The sequence below is a fragment of the Manacus candei genome, unplaced genomic scaffold, assembly GCF_025592945.1.
Source record: "Manacus candei isolate 608988 ecotype Guabito, Panama unplaced genomic scaffold, ASM2559294v1 h1tg000061l, whole genome shotgun sequence".
In the NCBI taxonomy this organism is placed as follows: Eukaryota; Metazoa; Chordata; class Aves; order Passeriformes; family Pipridae; genus Manacus; species Manacus candei.
The window spans coordinates 3,882,519-3,909,095 of record NW_026138109.1 but is presented as its reverse complement, the minus strand read 5'-3'; the positions used below and the strand labels follow the sequence as shown (position 1 = coordinate 3,909,095).

Here is a 26,577-nt window from a genome sequence, read left to right as displayed (position 1 = left end):
TAAGGCTGAGGATTCCTAATTTCTGATCTGTGGAATTTTTTCTTCATGTTTATATTATGGTGTTTACTAATTTCTGTAGATTTGAGAAATCTGAGTCTAATAGAGTACAAATATTGGCTTTGGGGTGAGGCATTTGTATGTGTGTGTGTTTCTTTTTCGTTTTTTTTTTCATGTTTCTTTTTTTTATTTGCTTCTTACAAATTCAAGAAGCACTGAAGAATGTAAGAACAACATTAAGAATGTAACTCCATATATAAACATTCAGTAGTCTCAAAACATAAAATCCCCAAACAATATTAAAGCCTATCTGTATCCAACCCAAGTTTCTTAAACACTAAGCATGTGCAGATCCTTTAAGGAAATCCACAATGCACAGCAGAATTTAACCAATTCTGAAGCTTTTTTCTCTCTCATAATCAAGTAGGAACACCTGGCAGTGTAACATCTGCCTATACATGTTTCAAAGCTGTGATGAACAAGGCTAAAAGAGGTACTCCAATTCAGGATGTCTCAGGATAGGTGTGAATGGAATAAGAATCTTCCTGCCCAAGCTCTGGAGCAATTGAATATCTATTTTATGGTTGCCAGTATGCAATACTTTCCTTAGCTGGGAGAATGTTAAAATCTCTCTGTATCTCTATTACTCTATGTTAATATGCATATTTCAAATCTTGGACTCAACCTACTGGTAGTTTTCATCTGGATCATCCATTTTCGTTTCACTGCAAGATGGTCCCTTTCCCTCCAACAGATTCAGTGACTTTATCTGCATCATCATCTTGGTCTTTGTAGCCCACAGAAAGTGCTGACAGATTCCTGAAATGTGAGATAGTTCTCTGTACTTCTTGCATTTTTCTTCAGATGCAAACCACCCTCCTGTTTGGTTTTTTTATTTCTTATTTTTGGCAAACTAACATGTCATTCCATTCATTGCACTGATCTTTTGATCTTTACGTGTGTAAAAGTTTCAGGGTTTTTTTCTGTCCTGCAAAATACTTATTTTTTCCCACTACAGTGATGTGATAACTTTCTCCACCTTTCATGTATTTTAATAGCTGCCGTAAGACGTAGGTTGGCTCCCCATCCATCTCTAGCAGGAGACCCAGTGCATTCCTGCTGGTCACTGACATAGGAGGTGATGCCATCTCCTCATCTCCCCTGCCTGTCCTTCCAAAAGGGCCTGTATCGGTCTATTCCAACACTCCAGTCATGGGATGCCTCACATCTTCCTGAAGCCAACATGATCATAGACCTGTAGATGTGCGCATGTCTCTAACTCTTGTTTATTCCATTTGCATTGAGGTATTTAATTTGGGCCTCGATGAAGTCAGGTTACTGTCTAGAGTGGCTGGAATTCCTTTGTGTTGCTCTCTAGGAGCTCTCCTGCTGACCTGTGATCCTTCTCCAGACTCGGCAACTCTTCTTATTCCTGACATCAAAATGGAAACTGGTAGGAATGGATGGATCAAGGCTCCCCTCCCCTGGCAGCTTAGGTTTAAAGCCCTCTTCATCAGCAAACCTATGACCAAAAACGCTCTTCCTCTTCTCTGGCAGAAGGATCCCACCAGCTCTGGTACAGAAATGATGGGCAAGTTACTTAAAGGTTGCACATGCAAACATAGTTTAAATCAGAAGTTCTTTTGCAAAATCTTTATAAATCTAACATTACTTATCTTAGCCTTTGTCCATTTTGACTATTTGAGGTTTAAACCCTACAGGAAGGACTTTCCACTGCTGTATTTCTGTAGTATCAGCTGCTTTGAGATCCCAGTTTCAGATATGAGTGTTCTGGGCTCTGTTCTTTTATATATAAAAATAATCGAACAGCTATATTTGTACAAATGAAGATATGCTTTCCCTAGCTGTATGCACTTGACATACATCAACTATCGGATGAGTGGTTCTTTTAGAAGAAAAATAACCATATGCCATACAAAAGAACTGGGAATGTAAAATACATATTAAAAAACATCCATCAATTTTCAGCTTTCAACTGGTCAATTGCATGGATCAAAACAAGTGAAATATAAAGTGACCTGAAAACATTAGCTATGGGTTTGAATGCTTCTTATTTTATTACCTTCAGATCAAAATGGACTGTCACATTACGATGGAAAATAGAGAAACCCTGAGAGCAATCTTTCTGCAATTTGGCATGTATTGGGTGAAAATCAAAGAGAACATTTGGTTTATTGTCAAGACGGCTGTATAGGAGATGCAGATGCAGACCATCAATAATGTCAGTATTATACCTTTTAACTGAAATACTGTAGGACTGTTACAAACATATAGTAAAAAGATAAGGACTTTAGCCTGTAACTAAAATACAAAAGGTACTGAATGGAGACTGCTAGCTTTCCTTCCATTTATAGTATAATTGCAGCTGTTTTCGAGCAAGCTATAACATGATAAGGAGTAAAAATTCAATGTCAGTAATATAATTTGGTATTCTATATCAGTGTTTCTTAGCAACAACCCAGTAATGTTCAGTGGAGGCCATGCTCAAATGAGGTAATACTATATCAGTGGAGAATATTTTCAATGAATGCTTATACTTCAGGTTTTTCTCTGGAAAAATGTACATGTTAGAAGAACCTTGCTGTTCTGTGTTGAAAACATGAATCACTGGGTGGCTCTGTTTTGTTTTTAACAATCTTCATTTAATTCTCCTGTGGCAGTGTTCAATAAACCAAAAACAAAACTCGCTTTAAAGTACTTCTGTTCTATTTCTTGTAAAGGAAGGTTGTCTGTCCTGTCAAGGAGGCTGTCTTTCAGCCCCTGAGATCTCTCTCAAGTAACTCTTGGGACAGACACACAGTGTTGAATGTGTATATATATATAAAGTAACAGTTTAAGAAAGAAAAACTTTGGGTTTTTTTCCCCATGTTCAAGATATGATGTCTAAGACATGTTCACAACCCTTTTCTCTTAAAGTTCAAGCCATTCCAGAAAACAGGTAGATTTCTAAAATTTCAGCATCCAGAGGGGAAAGATAGTTAAATAATAAAAATAGAAGAGAAGGAACAGGGAATATTAGAGATTACTACTAATATCTTTATATCATATTTTAATATTTTTATAACCTTGTGATTCTTTATTCATTACCCAAAAGACAAAGAACTGTGTGTGAACTAACACTATTTTAACAGCAACTTGGATCAGGATCAAATTCTTTTCTGCTACTCACAGATGTGCCTTCATGGAGGTTTGTATTACCTGAACCTCTCAACCCTGCATGGTCAGAACTGGAGAAAAAGTATCTTCTGGAAATTTTCATCTCTGATTATTTTGCGTTTGAGCTTTTTTTTTCTTTTCTGATGCAAGTATTCGGGAGATACACAATCTTAGTGCTTTTGAAATATCAACCTTTCATAATAGAGGAGCATAAGAATAAAGTAATTGGACTTCGATCAAAGAATGAGCCTCCCTTTGTCAGAACAAGCACCTAATGTGCGCGTACACCATTTACTTCAAAATTATTTTTCCAGTCAGTTAACAACCATTTAAGGGCCATCAGAAGAGTTCGGCCTCTGAAAAAAGCATATTTTGTGTCAAAGCAACAATGCAGATGAAAGGGATAAAGATAGCATAAATATAAAGATAACGTAGTGAGCAACTGACATTTATGAAAGTAGTGGGTATCCCTGGAATGGGAAATCTGTGCTCATGTTGGTTCAAACATGCCATTTACTTCATTACCCAACTCTCAGCATCTCAGATTTTCCAGGGGTGTGGAAATGTTAAACTTTGCAGGGCAACATTTCTATCTCAACAGACCAATGAAGTCTGGAGTTCAAAACTAACCAAAAGAACAACTGAGAACACTTTGCAAATAATATGATTTTTGGAATGGGCCTCTGGGCCAGTCTCATTGCACAGACAACACCTCCTCTTGCAAGAAATATAATTCTGATTTCATTCAGAGAGTACTCAAGCAGTGAATGTAAAGATGAGGAGATTCATAAATCCCCAAGAAAATGACCTATTTTTCTAACTCCTTGTATCAAAATAGAAGCAGCCAAAGAAAGGGCCCCTTAGAGGAAATAATTGCTTTGTGCCGCACTGTGTAACCTGTCCCCGCTCCAAGGCCATGCAGGGGACATGTTGACATTGGCGGATACAGATAGGGCATATCTCCCTCACCCCTGCTCTGGTCAGACAGACAGAGACCAGCTTCGGTCAGGAACCCTTGAACCCATGTAAACATGCCACAGAGCCCGAGGTGATATACTTTACCCCTTTCAAGACTTTTACGTCAGGTCCAGCAGCACTCCAGCACTGCTGTGCAGCTTCTGAACGGGAACCACTTCCCATCTGTGAGGCCCCAAGCGGGTGCAGGACAGATGCATGGCTCCCTGGCTGCCACAGGAAATACGCCGTTGGTCTTCTCTGGAGCTGCGTAGTAAAGGTAGGAGGATGGAGATTTCTCTAGGAAACCTGGATCTAATGGTGGTCAGCATTGGAGGCTGCAGGAGAAAGCACGAAAAATCCAAACCCAGCATTTCTAGAGCAAAGCACCCATCAGGAAACTTTCTTCCTCGTTTTGAGGGCTTGGCCAGGGGGACTGGAGGGACTGTGTTCCTGCAGTTTATCCCACTAAACCACAGTGTCCAGTCTGGCTTGCTGTTGGGGCTGAGGCTGGCACACACGTAGTGACTGCTTGTATCTGTCTCTCCCTTCTCCAACTCTGAAATACTCTTTTTCCTTTCTCTTCTGCTCTACAGATGGTGAGAGGAGGAAATGTGATTGGAGAGGGGAAGTTTTAATGAATCTACAAAACACAAAGTATCTCTGTAGATCAAAATATATTTGTTTTTCAGAAAAATACAAGAAGCCGAAAAAGAAGGCCTTTAAATTCTGTTTTTCTGTGACAATCCTGTGATATGCCTAGAAATTTGACATTTGATTTTTACAATTTCTTTTTTCCTCTTTCTCCACTGAAAGTTTCCTTTGGAGAAAATAATTTCAGATTTATGTTTGTGCATAACCATTTACTCTAAGATTAGCAGCAAAAAAATGAAAATATAAATGTGATGTGTCGTATTACTTTCAGAAGAAAACTAGATGAAATGTATACCATTTAAAATTACATTAGTCTGCTTGGTAAACAGCACAAGCAACCTCTCGGTTGTCTCATAATTGTATTCCACTTTGCACAGAGACAACAGTGGTTAAATAGATGGTGTGATGATATTGCATTTGAGGAAACAAATTTATCATTTTACCTGATAATCACATAATCTTAAAATTATTTTCTCTAAATCAGTTTCTGGAGATGTTAGCAGTGTTAGATCCAACACCTAACGAATCTTGAACTAACACAGGAACACTCTGTGGGTCTTTTTGCCTGTGCTGAGGTCCATGGTGGGCCTTCACAGGTATATTACACTTGACATAAGGTAAATCCAGTTCTTCCACAAATGGTCACTGTTGAAACACAAGGCACGCTCAGGAATGCTGTGAATTTCTCGGTTCAGTCAAGCCTGCTGCTGTGTGTAAAAACCCTGGCAGCACTACAGCACAGCCACATTTTTAAACATTACTAGAGTATTTTCATCTTAGGTATATAGAAGCTGTAGTTTCACTACACACTGAAAATAGGAGTACCTGGGTTTCATGAAGGTCTTGTAATGTGTCTGTTCAATCTAATATTCCAAGTGTGCTTTTTAAGTCTTTCAGATCTAAATTTCCCATCTTGACAACTTTTTCTCTATGTCAGAAAGAAATTTTGGAGAGGCAGAAAGGGATAAAAGAGATTTTATTTGGGTAAAAATAAAAAAAAAATCTGATTTCCTATAAAATAAAAGAAATTTAATTTCGAATCAACACCAAATGTTTCAAAATCTGCATCCACAATCTTAACAACTTGTTTTATCTCCTGTCTACTTAGTCCTTTTTATAAAACATTCTGTGTTTTTTTTTCCTTTTTGAAAAAAAGTGAATCAGTTTGTAAACACATTATGTCATCCCAAATTGAAAATAGTTAAAAGGCATGGTTTAGGCATGTTGAAATCAAATATTTCATTTGTGGCAACTTCAAAATTTCTTTCATATTTATTTTTCCAACCCAAACCATTCATTGAAATAATCGCATTTTCATTAATATTTCAAATCTAGATTTTATTTATTTACCAAAAAGTTATTAAAATCACTTATCTATAGTTATAAACAACTAATGTTCTCTGTAGAAACTGAAATTGTTTTTGGTGGGATTTAGTTTCAGCCACTTCACCTCAGAATTGTTAATTTTTAGAAGAGTTGGTAAATCTGAAAAATTTCGTATTCCTCATCATGAAGAGCTACATTCTATCAGAGCTCTAATTTTAGCTCTATTTTTGGATTCTCTCATTATACTATCAAATACATTTGTAAGACATCTGTCATAGAACCAGAACTGAACGCTTTGGAAGATTTTACACATCAAGTTTAAAATATAGTACACTAAAAGACACACAGAATCACTTTTTTGTAATCTTCATATTTTTGTAATCCTGAAGTCCTTTGAAACCTTCATAAACTATACCAATTATTTCTGACTTCAGTGGTGTAGATTGTCCTTATTACTCTTGTCTACAGTGAGGCTGAACTGGTGAAACCAAATATGTATAATATGTGTTGCTTCCGTACACTCAGCACTGCAGTCTGTGCAACTCCTGATGGAATTCCTAAAAACCCTTAGTCTGCATTTTACCAGGCTTTAGGAACATGGTCTTAAAATTTTGTCACAAATCTTAGCAAATGGAATATGCTTTGAGTATGCCAGAGTCTGAGAGACTCAGCTATTAATCTTCACATTACCACATAGTTTTCTTTAGCTGAGGTTTGGAAAGGATACTGAGAATTTTTCCAGAGCTTACTAACTACTTGAACAACAAGGTAGTTGCATCAGATACTGAGGTTATTTTGTGAAGCAATATTCAGGTATTGAGCGGCCAGAATGAGACCTTAAATACCTGTGTTTGATTTGGTTATTGTCTCAGAAATAATTAGTAGGTTAATTTTTTCCGGACCAAAATAACATGCATTAAAATGATAAATACCAGTTTATCTTAACTACAAGCCTACATAATGCTACCCTACACTACTAGAACACTTTCAGTGTTCAGCAAACTGATATGACATTTGTCATTAACTGGTGACATTATTTTATCTCTAATTGAAATAGCTAATGCTTTGGATGTCCTTTTCTGTGCTTCTTCAGTTGCTGTTAGCAAGTTAGAAAAACTGGTATCTAGTAAATCATTGGTTCTGACTGCTCTGTGGTGTTTGGTCTCAGAGAACCCACACATCCTAAACTGTAAGTTCAATCCTATGTGACCTCTGACACCAAACGTGACAGAGAAGCCTTGCAATAATAAGAACACAGAGTAGAAGGCAGTCCCTGCCCTAAAGAGCCTATATTATAAGAAGCAGAAGAGATGTGCAATGAGTCAATGATTGATCTGAAGTCATGTAAACAACTACTGGAAAATTCAGGAGTTTCCTATTTGCCCTATTAGCTATTTTTTTAAACTCATCGTCCTCCCTTATTACTGCTATTCGAATTAATTTCTTCTGAAACAAGAGTACCAGTCAAACAGAAAGGCCATAGTGTTTAGACTTCTCTTAAGTGCTTTGTTAAGCTCTTTAATCTTATTTTACATGTTTAATCTTAAAATTGAGATATAATTAAAAAATTAATGTATGCAATTAAATGCAAGCAGACAAACAGGTAATAGCAAATTTAGCAATGAATGAACTCTTGATTCTAAATTAAAATTGAACATTTGCTTCCATTTTGGGGTAGGAAGATAGTATAGAAACATGATATATTAATTTCCAATGAGGAAGAAATGGTATTTTTGGGACACCGATTACTAAGCCATTTTTCTGCCTAAATCTCATCTGTGGTATTTCAATATCTGATACCATTCTCTTCTCTCTCTCTGTACATATGCAGTGCCAGAATAAAGACATGCCGTTGATTTTTTCTGCACTATATAGCTGGTGGTGTCTGTACAGTTATGTCTTGTGCTAATATAAACTAGTCATTTGTTGTACTCCTAAGAAAAAACACTGATGGGGTGATCCCATGGATCTCAAAGCCTGTGACTCTGCTTGCAATGAGTCGAGATAAGAAATAATCCAGGAACAGTGTAATGGGAGAATTAGAGAAAAGAATGGAACAGTCTGAAGAAAGAAAGAGACGTCATGTTACTGCTGGAGAAGAACATTTCTAACTGCTTGAAGTGATTAAGAAAAGACCGTAACTGTGGCAGGATATTACAAAGATGTAGAACTGGTCTTACGTATAAATGAAAGGGTTTTAATCACAAGTTTCATTCTTTAGGTTACAATAATCTGCAGTTGATGAGTGCCAGACAAAGGCACCTACAGCATTATTGCTTAGATTTTCATAGAAATAACATGTAATAGTCAACCTTATTTTAACATATTACAATTTCCTAGTTTTAGAGGAAATAATAATCTTTTAATTTGGCCTAAATATTCAGGAAATAGTGTTATACCAGCCTGTCCTTAATCTTCAAAAGACTGATTTTCTTGCTTATTTTGTCTAATACACAAGTGACTCCAGCTGCAACTGAAGCTTTCACTCAGCTATGGCTTAGCTCCTTTATATTTGTGCTCAATGCTGTCATCAGGTTAAATGTTACCTCTTCTTATAATCAGCAACATTTTTTATCCTCCTGATGACCTCCCCTTCTTCCCAAGCCTACAAATATGCAAAATGTAATCTTGTAATCTCAGATAATTGGAGTAATTGGTTCCAGTGTGGTTGCAGAGCTGAGAAGGGTCACATAAAACCAAAAAATATAAGCATGCCTCTTCTCTGTATGTAATCCACAGCACAAAATAACATGCATGAAATATGCACAGTAAAAGAAAATTTTGCTACTTGAAATATCTCTTTGTATTTATTCCTAACATGTAAAGATGTGAACATACATATTAGAGAAACACAAATATTAATTTTTAAAGTTTTTTGAAAGATCAAGTATACAAACAGAAGCCCTTTGTATTCTGTGAGAGTTTAAGACAGCTTCAAAACATGTTCAGACAATACATTAACCACTTCAGAAAACCCATATTTTTCTGATGTGCAGCATGGATTTTTAGCATCTCTGAAGGACCTTGAGTGGATTTTTTAAATAGCACAATAATGGAAAACTGTGTTTTATTCTGCAGTTTCCTCATCATTTATTGTTCCCCAAAGAGTTAAGAAAACATGTTGGTGCTCACTTAGTAGTCCTGACTACATGACTACATGACAATAAGACACTTTGTGAGTCTATGGAAGGTTTATGGCCCCCATAGCTAAAAATTTAAATTGTCCCCACTCCACATACACAGACACAAGCATGGCTACTCTGCCTTCAAGAGGGGGATCCATATGCCACAGCAAAGGGCATCTATCAAAAAATAGTGCAAATGTGTTTCATCAGTCCATTAGCTATGTTAGTGTCTCATAGCAGTGATCAACTCCTTATGAAGCCTTGGCCTACCTGGGGAGTTGAACTCTTTCACCTGAAGCTGGTATCTTTATTTCTTCACTACCAGCCAAAAGGCTACCTGTAAAGTGAAGGAGTCTGCAGGCATGAATTCCTTAGGCGTGCCTGCTTAGGAAGGAACCTAACCCCTAGGTTTTATTCTACCTTATTTTTTGTATTTGTTTCTAGTGAGTACTATTGCAGTGCTAACCACTTTTAAATTTTCTCTACTAAGATTTTAGAGGATATGAAATCTCTAGCCAGGAGGAAAGTAAAACCTTGTGCTTCATCTCACTCACAGTAGTAACTGTCCTACAGGCAGCCCAGCTCTCCTGCTGATCCTGTGATAGGTCAGACCCTTGTATGCATTGCACAGCAGTGACCATGTCACACTTGACAGAGTGAAACACATGTCTGCAAAAGGGTCACCAAATCACCACACATTACAACAAATTTTGTCTTCAAATGTTATATGCAATTAATCTGTGCTTATAAATACTTCTGTTTTGAAAACAAAAACAAAAACCTAAAAACCACCCAACCAAAAAACCTTGATGATCTCTGTAGTATTTCTTATGTATGAAACACATCAACTGTTCACTGCACAAAGCTATGCTATGTGTGGGTTAGGCAGAGAATATAGTGATAGCAGCTGCCATCCATTTCTCTATGCCTTGTTTTATTGTCTGAGGTCATTTGAGCTCCTAGACAAGAAGACCTCTCTGCAATATTGTCAAAATGATAGAAAGGGACATGCTAAGACGTGCATTGCAATTTATTCATAAAATCCTAGTGATGCCATTGCTCAGTAGTACACCACATCTTTTGCCCTGCTATCTGTCGGAAAAATTCCTTCTTCGGGCATCATGTAAAAATATTAATTTGTCAGCATTCAAATATTTCACCATGTAGCAGGTGTAGCGTTAAAGGATCGACAAGTGTGAGTTTAAATAACAGACTATGGTAATTATTTCTATTGATTGCAAGAACCCTTTAGGATCCCTCTTTTAATTAGTGCTGCAGTTGTTCCACTGTCTTGAGAGTCGTTATGACAATATTAATGGCTGCAATTGAATAGAAAGCATTTGTAGTGGAAAAATACACTCATGCCTGTTCTGGTCTTGCCCTACTTTTATTACATGAGTACAAGTATCACTCAAGCATCTGCAAACTCTTGCAAGAAAAAATGTGCTCATACGTCAAAAATCTCAGTCATCTGAAGGGCGCAGTTTGGTGCCGCTTATGTGCTAGGATGTTGACTCTGAAGTTGTCTCAAAATGTTTTCTGGAAAAGAAATACAAGTCCTTTCTGCTATACATGATACAAAAAAAAAAGACCAATGAATATTTTTTATCAAGCAATATGATCAATAATGTTACTATGATAATTATAACAGCAGTATAACTGGCATACATAAGTTGAATTTTCTTCTAAACTGTGAAAATTGAATTTTCTTCTAAACCTTGAAATTTTTTCTTCTAAACCTGGAGAATTGGAAGAAAGCTTTAAATTAAGTCTTTGAAGTAGAAGTACTAAAAAAAAAAATTAGCTGTCTTGAAATTCCCTCTTCTGGTTTCACCAGGGACTAACATATTGCATGGTTATAGACACGTAGCTATTGAATACTCAGATGCAAACTCACCTAGACATTATAAGACCTGAATTCAGCTTCATCATAAGGATTGCAGAGTTCGGGCAACATTTGTGTTTTAGGCATAAATGGGCAGTAACTGTTCATACTATGACACTGACACATATATATATGATAAGAACCATTCATTTTAATAGACATTCTTTCTAACATCTTGTCAGTTGAATACTGTATGACATCTAATGGAGAATTATGCAGATTAAATTAAAAGAGGAGGTTAGAAAGTAAGTCCTTTTTCATCCCTAATAACTCTCTGGATACTTTTTCTGTCTTTAAATGAAGATTCTTTTAATGCCCTCGTACAGTCATTGCTGTAAGCAGAATAGTAAAGTTAGTCAAATATAGATGTCTCTGGTTCTGTAAAGTGTGTATTCCAGTAGGAAAATGTTTTAAAGCAAATAGAAACATATTAAATAATATTTGCTATTAAATTATAAGTAGTATCAATGTGTTTCTATAAAAATAGCATTAAATGTTCAATATATTAATACTGCATATTATATATATCACATATATAATTACATAGCAACATATAATTAATTGAAATGGCTACATGAAGTAAAAGTACATGAATTAGGCAGTTAGTGTTAACTATGCAGCATTTTTGGTTAAGAGATTATATATAAGGGTGCAGCTTTTTTGTTTCTTTATAATACTGATTACTTACTCTAAATTGGTGAAATTTAAGAAGTACCAAAATGAAGTCTGTTTAACATTTATGTCATCCAGTGTAGTACAGTGATAAAGAATGTGATTTGGCAAAACACAAGCATTTATGTTTTTCAGCTGAACAAGTCCCTTAGCTGCTTAGGGGAAACAATTTGGACCTTCTCCTTAGTCCCCCAGAATGGGTATTTCTGTGTTGTGAATGTGAAGTGCTGAGTAGATGACATAATATCACAATACTTATTTTTGTCACTTGTGTGACTTTGTCACGCTTATCTTATGTAATCTGAACCTTGTATCCAAAATGAAATGAGTTATTCTCTCTGATGTTTCTTACCATAGGATCTGAGTAGCCTACAAACATAAATGAGTTGGCCACCTCAGCTCCCTGACGTGGTATTTTGTAAACTTTCTGAATATTTATCCCAGCATTTACAGAAGCAGCCTCTAAACTAAGTGCTTCATTACCTGACTTCTTCACTGGAGATGCCTGAAATCTGTCTAATAGCCACCCACCACTCATGGCATCTGCTGGCTTCAGCTGTACCAACTTGTCAGCATCTAGAAATTCAGACTCTGGCTGTCTTGAGCTGGAGACCCAGAACATAGGGAACATACCCTTAGTGGTCCAGTGTGGTTGTTTTCTTAGTACGAAATGAAAATCCACAAATCTGCAATCTGGAATCAATGTGCACCACGGTCTGCACTAATCCCCACTTTAGTAAGTTTATAGCTATCTGTTTAAATTCCTATTGTTAACCTCATCCCTTGAAATACTGCACGCAATTCTTTCTTGTTAAAAAAAATAGTGCAACCCTTTCCTAGGGATGGGGTGTGCCATTCAAGTTGAATTCTTTACTTACGTGCCCTGTAAATGCCAGTATCTCATGTACAACACCAAAAGATATCCAGAAAATTCAAGACAGCTGTTGTGATTAATGTCTATTTACTTATTATGCGAGTAGAAGTCAACAAATATATACTTTAATAAAGATTTTTTTTCTGCATTAAATAAATATGAAGAGTCAAAATATTTTAATTTTCTATGGGAGGAATCATGATTGCCTCTAGGTTCTGATGCATATCACTTCCATAGAAAATGCATTTGATTATAAAAGATTATAAATACTTCAGATTAGAAAGAAGATGTTTTTTCATGGGACAGGTCTGACAGAACTTTGTTTTACATCCTCTTTTAGTTGAAGATGCATTACCTAAATTTTAATTGTTCATCTTTGATAAAGATAGTATTTTAAGATTTTCTCCTGTTTTTGCTTTTGTTTTTACTTAGGTTATTTTTTTTTTTTAGTTAATACACTGTCTACCCTCATTTTTTTAATCTGTTAGCCTGAAAACTACTAGAATCTGTATTTCTGACAACAGTCAAATATCAGTTATCTGGATTACAGACTATTTATGTGAATTATGGAAGGACTGCTAAGGTCTGGCATAAGCACAATTCCACTTTATCTCACACCAGTTTACCTCCTGGACCAGTGTGACCACCATCCTGCAGCTAAATAGACTAGAAACAAAAAATCCTGGCAGCTTCAACCTGGTTGCCAGCAAGCCCATCCAGGGCAGGTGCTTCCTGATCTCATTTTGAAGACCAGAACTCTTGGAGAGTACCATGTGGAAACACACTCTGCCTAAAAGCTCTCTGGGTCCCAGAAGCTTGTGAAGTTCGATGTAAACCCATGTGAACACCTGACCTGCCTGAGTGTTGAGTCCAGCAACAAGTCAGAACCTAGCAGAGCAATGCTGATCCCGGGGGACAGGGCTGGCTCCTGCAGAGAACATCATCTTCTATGTCCTTTTTCCTCTGAAGACTCATTCCATGCTCCTACTTATGGTACCTGAGTCTCAGCACTTTCTGACTTCTAGGAGGAACTGCTGCCTTCAATGCAGCATCAGGGCACATGCTAGATCTTATATTTTCATTGTGTCATGCAATGCCAAAAACAACAAGCCCATCCAGAGCACCACAGCAAGCACATAAGTGCATTAATGTTGCTCTGTGCAAGGCAGATGAGGTCAAAACTTGTTGTCATTAAGCTAGAGCTAAAAAAGACTGCTTGTTTCCTTATGGAGACATTGGTGATGCTTTGCACTACATTGTCTCTGAGCTATATATCCTTCCTGCAGTGCACTCCTGTAAATACCTTTGGTTTTGATCTGCAGATTATAAAAGGTGTGGCTATATATTCTGAATTTACATGTCTAATTTACATGCTAAGCATCACGATTCAAAGATGCCTACATTCCTCAACAGGCTGTTACAGAGAATTTAGACTCTTGAATGTAAGTGCTGGGTATCAAGCAAGCAATCAAAGTAACTGAAAATAGATGGTATACGTGTTTAGCAGAATGGGGTTCAAATCTCACTATGCGCTTGTATTCTATTACCCAGAAAATTTCTTCAGAAATAATTATATGAAATTTATTAGAAGAAAAATTCAGTGTTGAAAGGAAATGTCAGCTCGCTGTTCTCCTTACTAGAGATGTTCTTCAGTACAAAGTAAACAGAAGCTACCAAAGTACTCAATCTGAGCAGGGACCCGTTTGAAAGAAGAGTCCACAAGTCTTGGTACTTGTTGACATACAGGAGAAGTGAACAGCTGTACCAGACATTACTTATATGCCAGATGTGCAATAACTTAGGATAATTTTGTTAGAGAAAAAATAAATTATCAAGTTGAAGTGATCGTAGGACTGCAGCTCTGGACACTTACAGAAATTAAATTTTTGACAAATATTCCCATAGACAAATTGCTGCTTTGGCAGCAACTGCAGCCAGTAATGGTAGGGTGAAAGATCTTAAGACAAGTAAAAATCATGGCCAATACTGTCCATTTTTGAAGAGTAAGTTTTTATTCCCTCTAAGAGTTAAGCACTGAAATAGTCTCCTGGAAGGTCTGAAAGAGCTCACATGTTGAAGACCAACAGCAGTTGGGGAAGTGCTCTGACAGTGATGACAGATGTGGGTAGGAAGGCAGCAAGAGTGGTGGTAGAATTGAAGAGCAGCAGTACAAATAACAAAAGCTACCTTTTACCCAGCAATACATGCCCTGTAGTTCCACATACTGCAGAGCTTGACTATTTCACATACTTCTTAGCTTGGATAAAGAGGTTACCCTACATTTGGACTGCTGTCATGAGAGAAGGTTAGTAATAATGACATAACCTATTTTGTAGATTAATTTTTTATCTCTAAGTGGTTTATTGTTTTATTGTGTTTCTTTGTCCTCTTATTGAAGTTATGTTTGTTCAAATTACTTTGACCAGTGCAGGTACTCCTCACTCTTTTGTGCCTTATTTCTCAGGTTTCTGAGAAGGAGTCTTAAAGAACAGTTTCTTAAGCTTTCAGAAGGAACTGATAGAACTTGTATTGTCTTCTTATAAGTGTTAATGAGCACAGTCAGTTCACGATTGTTACTGTCTAGCCAGCCATAAACTTTCCTCTCATCTTTTTCTTCTATGAAAAGACCTATAGTTGAGCTCAGTACCTTCAATGCTGAATTATTTCTTTGCATTTTTAGAGACTCTTACTGCAGAGATCTTGCACAGTTTCTTCTCAGATGAGATCTGTGTGGTTGCAGCATGGAGTGTTGGTCTGAGCTGTATTTGTTGCTGTAGTACTTTCCCCTGCATTTGCAACTGTTTTCCTGGCTGTGTGGTTTCGTGGCTGGATCCAACCCCACTGAAATCCGTATAAAGGTTTTATGACTGGTGGTATTTGGACCTTATCTTGCAGCCTGGAAACCACCTAGTCAAATATACATTAAAAATACAAAGATGTTTTGAAGTACCTGCATAATGCCTGCTAAATTAAGATGAATTAATTTGACAGGGAGACAGACTTCTTTCTAATGAAAGGGTTAAGTAATCCTTTTGCAATATTCTTTTGAGGCTTTTTATGGGGATGTTTTGTATTGCACCCATACAAGTTACCCTGGCTCAGTTAATTACTATTTACGTTGATCCTCAAGCCAGAGTACTATGGATGTGGTTAAAGGAAAACATGCCATGTTTGGATATCCAACCAGACAGAAAGAGTATTATACGGGGGAAGTGAAGTTCTGAAATAAAAAAACAATATAGGGGTAGTAATATTATTGGTCAAGATTGAAATGAACAGCATATTTAGTGAGCATGTTTAGCATGATTTAGAGAGTGTGCGTGAAGATACCAAATGGCAGCACCAGGAACAATTATTCATCTCTTTATTTCTGATTAAGTCTTTGCTATTAACATCATTGTTAAAAGGTGTAGCTTGTCCATATCCCGCCAACAGTGTTTGACAGAACCTATGGAAATTTCCAGAGGATAAAATATGCTTTAGCTCAAGTTAATGGGAGGGAGTTCTTACAGCATATTAATATTGTAGAAATTAATATTTTGTCTATATACGCTCTTATAACATCTGACTTCCACTGGAGTATCCTCAGAAGAATCCCTATAAGGCAAGATAAGTCACTGAATGTGGGCATTTTGTAAGTGTATTTCAAATCTCACATATATGCTTTTTTGTTGCTTTCTTTTGCATTGAATTTTAGTTTCTGAAACAGATAGCTTTAGGTTTGTATGTGAGACTAAGGTAAAAAAGGTCACTGCCTGTTGTCCCTAAGGAAGGAGAAGCTTCTGTTCTTGCAGTGGTGTGTTTTTCTTGCTGGGCAGAAGGCTTACTGTAAAATTGAACCTAGGAGTACTAGAAACCCAGTACCTGAGAAGATGCAGCTGTAGACACAGAGATTTCAGGAAATATGAGGCTGCATATTCTGAATAAGAAACAGCAGAGGAATGCATAGACAGATTGAGGCTAGGATGGCCTCAATGAAAAGAATAGCACAGGACTCAGGGTTTTCTTTTAGCAGGTCTTTTACTGCCAAGGAAGAGTAACAGGAGAGATATTTTTATTTTGCTTCGACTAGCAAGACAGCAAGGCTGATATTCCCACTGCCCTTCCTCTGAAAAAACCAACAACAAAAAAAACACACAAAAAAATGGACCTCCTGAAATCTGTATTAAGGAACAGTTTCTAACAGAATCTCTTTCGAAAATGGTTGCAAGGTGACTTCTTAAAAGACTCTTTCTACCCATCGTTTGAAGGTCATTCATCAGAAATTTATAGGTTGATTGCTATATTAATTCAGTAGTTGATTTCTGAAAATTAATTTCACTGACTTGCAAGACTAGGCATTCAAAACTATAGAAACTTCAATTCAAAGGTTCAGCCTAATCTTTTTTGCCTGCATTTGGCACATGCATGACATATGAGTCTGACTTTGAATAACTTTTAACTTCTCCAGGGTGTGTTTTGGTTTGAGGGATGATGTATTTTTGTTTGTTTGTTTGGGGTTGTTTCACTTCTGTCAAAGGCTCTTGGGATTTATGCCTTAAAATAAGCTAAACAGTCTCTGTACTATTTTAACCAATTATAAAGACAGTTCATGTATGTACTATCCAGTAAAATCCCAAATGTAACAGTCCCCATTGCAACAGTCAAGTGCTTTCTTTCACATACAACTTTCTTTCTTCCATCTGAGAACTTGGAGGTTTATTTACTGAATTTATATTAAATATATTTGTATTTTGTGCTCTGAACTTTACTGTTCATCTGAGCAGCCATATTCAACATGGGCACCTGTAAAGGACAAGTGTTACTGTACTGCTGTATTTTTGATGCGCAGTATTTGCAAGAGGAAATGTCTAGAATCTCTGACAACTCTCAAAAAAACCCAGTTTGCCCAATCTCAATCTTATTATAAACAAAAAATCAGTTTTTCAATCTTTTTTCAGTCAGGGAAGATTACTATGGTACAGTCATGAGATTGCTGCTATTATTACCTTGGAAATTACTACAGTCATAGATTTCAATGACACCATGAGGTTGGTGTTCCTCTGCAAGTCCTCATGCTGGAGCCCAGGGACATCTGCCTTGCCTCTTGTCTCAAAATCTACCTCAAAAGGGGAAAAATCATTAAATGGTTAAATCTTGAAAATTACTGCTGTTCCCCAAAATAGTTTATGGCCTAGTTTCAGTTTACTGTGTGGTACAATTTTAATGGCAAGTATAAATGTTAAGCAATCAGTTTTCAAGGTGTGCTAGAGATTGCCTGTGACTTTAACCTACAGTCCTCAGCTGCTGTTTAAGGGTCAGCTCCTCTTTACAAACCTGGTCTGTATATTTGTTTATGACCAGTTAGTCATTGACTTACAAATGACAGTGCAGTGGGACTAGCTCTGTCATTGCCACATGCATCTTCTTTGCTTAGAGACCAACCACTTGTAAAAGAAAGCAACCCAATAAAATCACAATTATTCCTTTTTGTAATTTCTTAAATGATGGCTTGAATGTCCTTCTAGCTTCTTTTTGAAATGAGAGGTACCTTCTTGGTCTTTTACCAATACTTGCAAAGGAAAAGAAGTCTTTCTTCAGAGTACAGAATATGCCAGTTGTCTCTTGAAACTAAGCACAAGAATGAGGAAATACTAACAGGAAAAATTAACCAACACCTTTGGTAATATTTTGGGCTGCAAAACACTCACGCGCAATTCCCTGAATCACAAACTACTTCCTCTGCAGTTTTCAGCAAGAAAGTCAGCTTCGATGTTTAGTTTGCACAGTTATTAAGGGTCTCTCCACAGGCAGCAGGGATACACAAACATGTCCAGAGGATGAAACTTTTTAAATCTCACCCTCTTAAGGTCTCAGTTCCCATCTAGGAGCACGGAGAGAGGACTTAGCTGCATTGGAAATGTATTCCTCATGAGGTTAAGTGCACGGAAAAATGTTAGGCATTTGCACTTTGACACTACAGCTGTGTCAGTGCTGCAGACAGACCACATTAAGGAGGCTTTGCAACAAAAATATCAGAAAACTTACTGTGTTGGGGTAACTGTGTGATAGGGAACAGAGTTTGTCCTAGCCCATGCTCCTGAAATTTCCTTAGGCACTAGCAATGGCTGAAGATCCAGAGGCTGTGAGGATGGTAATTACTCCCTTCAGGTAGTGAAGAACTAAGAGCCTTTTTGTGCTCAGAGATGAGCAGACCTCTGAAAGGCAGATGAATTCAAGTAAAACATTAAAACGGAAAATGAATGGTGGTGCCAGCTGATCATAGGCACTAATGAGGGTTTCAGCAAGATGAGTAGAAAGCAAGAATTACTGAAGAGCAAACAACTCCTCACTACAAAGACAAGTACATTTCCCTGTAATGGCCTGACTCAGAGGAATCTGGAGGGCATGTAGTCTTTGAAGATTGCCTAAGAAATCAGTGCTCAAAGTTCACAGGCTGACTTAATCAAAGCAAGTCACCCATTAACACCTCCTTCACATCCAAAGTGCTTTGTACCTCAAGGCATATCACCTTTCTGCACACAGAAAAGAAGGCTTTTCTCTATAATTTTGTTAGTGATGAGCGATTTTATAACAAAACTACAATCAGAAAGCCATTTATGCTCACTTTTTTTTTGCTAATGTAGGCTTTTTTTGGTGGGTTCTGAGTTTTGTTTGGTCTTCTTCAGGCTGAGGATAGGATCTATGTTATGGACCACTGTGTTCATTTCTGTTGCCCATTCTGCTTCACTTCCTGCATCTTGACGCAGGGTTCTCCTCACCATGGAGGGAATCAAAGACCTGTCTGGTCAGAGGGGATGAAAAGCTCTTTTGCGCTGACAGAGCAATGGGACTCTGAATAGAGCATCCTACAGTGAAACCTATTGTCCTAGATCTCAGATGCTAATGGAATATTACTGGCCAGAGCCAAATGCTGTTAGTGGTGATGTGGGGCATAAGTGTGAATAGGACTTACCTCCAAGGTTACCTAACACTTGGGAAAGGAGGAAGGGTGAACTGGATCACCCAACCTAGTGGAGTCAAATCCAAAAATTGTGTTTATTGAAGTTAAACAGCCAATGCTCTACACATGCCCCATTTGAGGCTTTCTCCTTCACCAGGGGTATTAACCATTCCCTCACAATAACTCTCAGAGATGCTGTAGGGCCATCACGTGGAATAGCATCTGATATGGAAAAACAGGGAGATGATGAACAAGTGACTAGTTGGAGAAACAAGACCTTCGTTGAAATGGCCTTGATGTGCCTTTATCACAGGACAGAGTCTGGGAGAGGTGCACTCATGCTACTCCCAGACACTGCTCAGATCACAATCAGGGGTCATGTCACAAACCCTGGTGACCTGGGAGGTCTGCTGGTATTTATCACCCCAGCAAAAAGAATTAAGTAGCTCTGGGGTGAAGTTGCAACACAGTAGGCTCATTAACTTATTGTGAAATAAGCAGAATGTTATGGAATAGCACAAAAAATCGGCAGAGGATACACAGGATCAACATTTCCTTTGTCCCTGCAGGCAGGATCATCAGGTCATGGCATACCTTTCGTAAGTCCTGCTGCTTCCAACAACTGGTACGTATCAGCTCTAACTCCCTTGTTTAACCAGTTTTGGGCCCCTGACTGGCTTGAGTCCTAGCTGTAGAGCCCATTTTTGATGCTTGTGAAACAGTGAGGAAAAGAATGAGTATCATGATGGTCACAGCAGCAGTTCGTGACTGCTCTTCAAAGCTTTGTCTCACATTCAACACAAATTTCATGGGTTCTGCCTTTGAAGCAGAAGAGCAGAGCCTCATCCTTCTCAAGGATGAAGGTTTGATTTAAAAAAGGAATGAAAACTCTACATTAATAGATCGAAGTCAATTTTCTGCATTCTCAGCTGTCTATAGATGGCCAGGACACTGATAAATAAGTAGCTAGAATGCACAAATAAGGGAAACATTGCTCTTACTAGCTCAAGACATTAAAAAATGTGTTGTTAGGCTAGATTATGGGAAGTTGGGGACTTTTTTTTAAATTATAGAGAAATATAAGAGGCAATTTAGGGATGGGGAGAGAGTTGAAAAGCAGTAAGAGATACAACAGCATTGGAGGCTTCCAAGTCTAATGTCCTGAGGGACTTCCATTTTATCTCAAGATACCTAAGTAAATGGAGAAGGGGAGAAGAGGTAGTAACCATGAACTGAGCTGGCAGCATTCAGAGGGAGAAAGGACAAAAGCCTGCTCTAGAGAAGATAAAGGAGAGCTTAATATTAAAAATGGTAAGAAAGACAATGATCATACCAAATTTTTACTTGCTCTCTTTTGAGCAACACAGTGATGATCCAGGATATTATAACAGGAGAAAGGATTAGGAAATTCAGTGCAACTACTCCACTGCTATCAGTAGGAATCAAGTCATTCTCATCTGCTGAAATCAGATGTAATTAGGTAAAAAATTAGCAAGTGAGGTTACTTCAGTCTTACTCTGTCAGCACTGGATTTGGTTTCAGATCTGGTTTTGCAGTTTTATTGGCTTCACATGCTTTGAAAGAGGCCATTTCAGTTTGTGATCCAGGACACTGCAGCTGTTTATCATTCTCATTTTAACAAAAACACAAGGTCTATGAATATAACAGCAAGAGAAAACAAGCAGCAATGTGTAACTAATAGCATGCATTTGCTCATTCTGCTATTAATGAAAGCAGAGTTTAACATCACTATTTGTTTTTTATTTAGTTTAATGACAAATTTTCTCATTAGACTTGATTTTATTCTGTAACAATAATCATGGTCTTCATTTTGCTGGAAAAAGAAGTGTGATGATTACCACCCAATGGGGGCAGATGGGGATTAGATTCTGCTATATACAATATTGTGTATACATGTAAACTTAGTTTTTCTGTCTGAATAATTCATAATCAAACTGACTTAAGGACTTGATCAGTATTATGCAAATGAGATTGGCACAAATGTTTTGTTTCTTTTCCCTCTAGTCCCATAGCCCTGTGATTTCAGAGCTCATCACAGTTCTCAATCCTACTTTGATTATCAGACATCAAGTCCATTCTTGGAGTTGGTGCTCTCAGACCAGATGCTGTAGGCTGTGGAAAGGGAGCTCAAATGTTGGCAAGCAAGGACCCATCTAATTTTTTATCTCATTAAGTAAATGTCTCAGTGCTCAGTGTAATACCTTTGTGCAGTGGCTGTTCTGCTTGAATTTAGGTGCTGCATTTTTTGCTGCAGCTGCTGTGGATAGCAAAGCTTTCACGAGCATGTGGATGGTCTGGATCTATGGTGTGGCCTTATTAGAACTTGTCAGATAAGGAACAGCCAATGTTTTAAACTGCAGAGTTCAGAACAGTAGCCATCTTCTAGGATTTAGAATTAATGGATTTTATTTTAATGATATAAAAAACAAGTCAATTCAGAATCACATGAAAGTTTTGCTTTTGGCAAATATCTTCCCTGTCTTCTCTCCTTGAACATACTTATTCAAATTTATCTTTCAATCGTATACCTATAAAAAACTTGCAAGACAATAAATAAATTTGAAGAATGGGGAAGGGAAGATAGTTTTCCCCACCATGCAATAGGGAAGGAGTTAACTGGCTTCCTATAACAGAAAAGCCTATAAGTCCAAAGTACTGCAATCATGAATGCAGAGGCAAATAACTGGATCTGTTACCAGATAAGAGACTATTCCTCCAGTAAATCTTTGAAATCTATAGTTCAGTTACAAGAGTGGGCTAGGAATGATCATAAGGAGCCTCAGCCTCCCTGAAAACATTAACCTGAACTGAAGTAGAGCTGTGCAGCTGAAAGTAGGGAAGGAGAGAGGTGAGATCTGAGAAGGCTGGCAATGATCTGGAAAGAATATTAATATATATAAATATTAATGTTTTTCTTTTATGTGGACCAAAAAGTGAGGCTTGATGTATGATGCAGGAGCTGAAAGAGGCAATTGAGACAATGAGGATTGCTGCTCTAGTAATTTTAATTCCAACTCTGTATTTCTGAACTGTGATCTCCAAAAGCTGTGTCTGGGTGGGGGGCAGTGAGGTTGTGGTTGGAGATCACTAAGTGGGACGAAAACTCTCAGAAGTTTACGCAAAGCACCATCTAAAAGCTGAGCACATTGGCTCTATATAGAGGTTTTGGTTGATTTACATGGACAGAAAATGTTTGGACAGAGTAAAATAAAAAAAAAAAACCTTGTTTTCATCCTACTAAGTTTTATGTTATGGAAATTAATTAGAGACAGCTCAAGTAGGCAGATGACCGTGACTACATCTGTACTACTATGTGAAACACAACGAGTCACAGATGGGCAATGCCCACATTACATAGCTTTTGGCCACGGTTTCCTCTGGGCCCCCATCCAGCACTTGTATAGTATGATGATTATTTCTTTGTGGTAGCTAAAATTGTGTCAAGGCTCAGGTATCAGTCTGCCAGACCAGTGTTTTCATAGCGTGAAACTGAGGGAATGTGTTGCATACCCCTGACGTGTACCATGTTGCCTACTCAGGGGTTCAGACACTGCTGGGACAGTGCTGGAGGACAGTGTAAGAACAAGAAGCCAGCTCCAGCAGTTTAGTCATCTCCATACTTTCTACCGGAGACAGTTCCCAGCCAGTGCTATACCCCTGGCATTACTCAGGGCTTGCTGACTTAGGTCAAAACCTGCCAAAGGGCATGTTAAGTGATGAGGGTTATATGGGGCTCATTGAGCAATCTCATTCCCTGTTCCTGTTTTATTTAGCATTACATTGAAAATACTGTCAAAATAAGAGGGAAGATGGGATTTAGCACAAGATGAGAAAGGGAGTGATGACCGCATGCAGCTTTGTCAGCAATGCTTAGGGAATCAAGGTATACACATACACACATGAACATACTCCCCTTAGCACTGTCTGTCCTGCTCCTCAGGGTGGCATGTCTTCTCGTGTTCCTGGGTAGCAGTGGCCAGCTCCACCCAGCACTATAGCAGCTGTGGCTTGCTCTAAAGAAGGGACTTTGGGCAGAAAGATGTACCAGACAAGGAACTTCATACAGGGATAGGCAGTATTAATGACAGAAAAAAGACAAGTCACTGAACAGTGTGTTTCACACACTGAAATGTGTAATCTGGACCATGCAGCTCTGAGGAGCCTCAGCAGAACCCAAGGTGGGGCTGGATTGCTGGGAGCTTCCCAGAAACCAGGCACTTTGCTCACACTAGGTTCAGCAAATGTACTACACCCAGACTGATGTGAATTTCAGATTTTGTAATTCCAGGGCATCCAGTTCCAATATATAGGAGACAAGGACCTGCATTTCACTGCTCCAGCCAAAGTCACAGGCTTGGGGCCTTGGGTAGCAGAACTAAGGTGACAACTGATCTTCTACATTCTCAGAAGTTCAGTTCACTGGAAATTTCAAAATGTTCAGGTTTTGATCCAAGTCAAAACAAAGCAAACAAAAAGGAGAAAACACAAAAAATATTTGCATTGAACTGGAAATTGTCTTTTTAGGGCAGGTCAGCATCAGAATTATTAGAAAAATTAAGCAGGTGGATCTCCATTCCTACTAGAATTGACTACTGTATCAGCCTCCTACCTGAGAAGGGACTAAAGCAGCTCGCTAAAATCAAAGTCAAAGCAAAGAGGTAATAAAGTAACTATCAATATACCCAGGGAAAGCACTGGGAGGAAAGTGTATTATTTCAGGTAAAGGACAATTTTGACTCATGAAGAAATAGATTTTTGCTGGCCATGAATATATTTAAGCATGAAATGAGATGAATATTCATAACCAAAAGAAAAACTGAGTTCTGATGCTCCTATCTCAATGAATCATTGCTTAAGGTGGTCTTTGAGAGAGTTCAAGGTGTCTAGATGAGAAAATAGCTGGAAATTGTGGACCAGAGTCCTGCACATAAACTGCAGGGGATATGCTGAAGAACACCAATCTTGTACTTGTATCTCATGATGCCTAGAAGTCAGGATGCATGTAGGCTCTATATATGATCCTATGCTTTGGGGATCTCTGTGTTTCACTTTTCAACGGTTACTAAAAACTTAACACACATTTCTAGTTTTGCTGTCTCTGTAAACATCATTGCAATCATTATGTGTGAGGAAAAAATAAATGAGGCAGCCCAAACATATGAGGAGATATACAGCATCACTGAAATATGTACATATTAAAGAGAGTAATCTTACTGTTGTAGTCCTTGCTCTGCCTGCCCCTGCCCCTCCTTTCCAGCTATTCCTCCACTGCAGAAAACTGGATGGGGCTTGAAGGTTCCAGTCCTCTAGGCACCTATGTAACACCAGCACTGAGCTTTCACTTCCTCTGCAGGGTGACATAAACAGTGTCTGTGCTCCACAAGTAACAGAAGCTATACTTTCGTATGAGATATATCTCCAGAATTACAAACTTACCTCACATTTCCCTGTCCTTGAGAAAGTTAATGACTTGTTTCAGATTTTAAATTCAACTTCTAGTATGCAATAGGAATACTCCAGTAGCTTTCCTATGCAGAGGCTCTGGCCAGGCATGGATTGATCTGGGAGTGAGGGCAGGGGCAAACAGGCCTTTAACCTTGAGTCCCTCATGTGAGACAGAGAGACAGTCCTAGCTGCTGGCCTGCTGGCCATGTCTGCACCAGGAGTAATAGCTGAAAACTACTAATTCAAAGTTATAAAAGTAAAACTTCAAATTTATGAAAATGAGAAGAAGCAGTTTTGTGACTTTTTCTCTTATTTGAGCACAACTGCTGGGGTCAAAGTCATTAGTGTTCTTAGTAAACAGCAACTAGCACAAGTCACAACATAATGGGGCCCTCCTCTTGGCTATGTCAAATAGTTTATGGGATTATTTCTGTACAGGCTATTTCTAGATGTGGCCTGTGTCAAAAGTTTGGGCTGGCTGGATATTTAAGCATCTGTTTACAAGCATCAGGATGGATGGAATGTTATCAAGTACAGTGAAAGGCAACTGGAAAGGACACATCTGCTGGTGTTCCACTTTGGGGTTACAGTTGTTATGATTAAAAATAAAATAACAAAACCACATCAGGTAAATGTTACTGCCATTGTTTGAAGACATTTAAACATTGCATTTGCAAATTACCTCAGGACTGGTATCTAAACTGCAGTAGACTAAAGTAAACAATGACAAAGAAAAGCACAATTCAACCTAAAATTTTGATAAAAGACCTCTTTGCCCTGATTGTCTGTTTGATCAGTGATATAAAAATCCTTTAAAAACATATTCAAAGAATCACAGAATCAGAGAATCACAGAATCACAGAATGTGCTGAGTTGAAACAGACCCACAAGAATCACTGAGTCCAACCCTTAGCCCTGCACCTATTGCCAAGAGTCACACCATGTGCCTGAGAGTATCATCCAAATGCTTCTTGAACTCTGTCAGTCCTGGTGCTGTGGTCACTTCCCTGGGGAGCCTGTTCCAGTGCCCAACCACCCTCTGAGTGAAGAACCTTTTTCTAATATCCAGCCTAAACCTCTTGTGACACAACTTCAGGCCATTCCCTTGGGTCCTGTCACTGGTCACCACAGAGAAGAAATCAGTGTCTGCCCCTCCTCTTCCCCTCACGAGGAAGTTGTGACTGCAATGAGGTCTTCCCTCAGTCTCCTCCAGGCTGAACAGACCAAATGACCTCAGCTGCTCCTCATACGGCTTCCCCTCAAGGCTCTTCACCATCTTTGTTGCCCTCCTTTGGACACTCTCTAAGAGCTTAACGTCTTTTTTATATTGTGGTGCCCAAAACTGCACACAATATTCAAGGTGAGGCCACCCCAGTGCAGAGCAGAGTGGGACAATCCCCTCCCTTGACCATCTGGCGATGCTGTGCCTGATGATCCCCAGGACACGGTTGGCCCTCCTGGCTGTCAGGGCACTAATGACTCATATTCAATTTGCCATTGAAGA

At 38.3% G+C, this 26,577-nt stretch overlaps 1 protein-coding gene across 2 annotated transcripts in view; it reads left to right on the top strand.

Moving 5' to 3' along the window:
* Nucleotides 1-4,159: 4,159 nt before the first annotated feature.
* The window catches only part of GHR (growth hormone receptor), a 163,392-nt gene continuing 140,974 nt past the window's right edge, over nt 4,160-26,577 (top strand). The window contains exons 1-2 of one of the 2 annotated variants that reach the window (XM_051804777.1): nt 4,160-4,408; nt 20,177-20,232. The gene's annotated coding sequence lies outside the window, so the exon portion shown is untranslated. The remainder of the gene's footprint in view (nt 4,409-20,176; nt 20,233-26,577) is intronic. The other variant, XM_051804776.1, reaches the window with a different exon arrangement.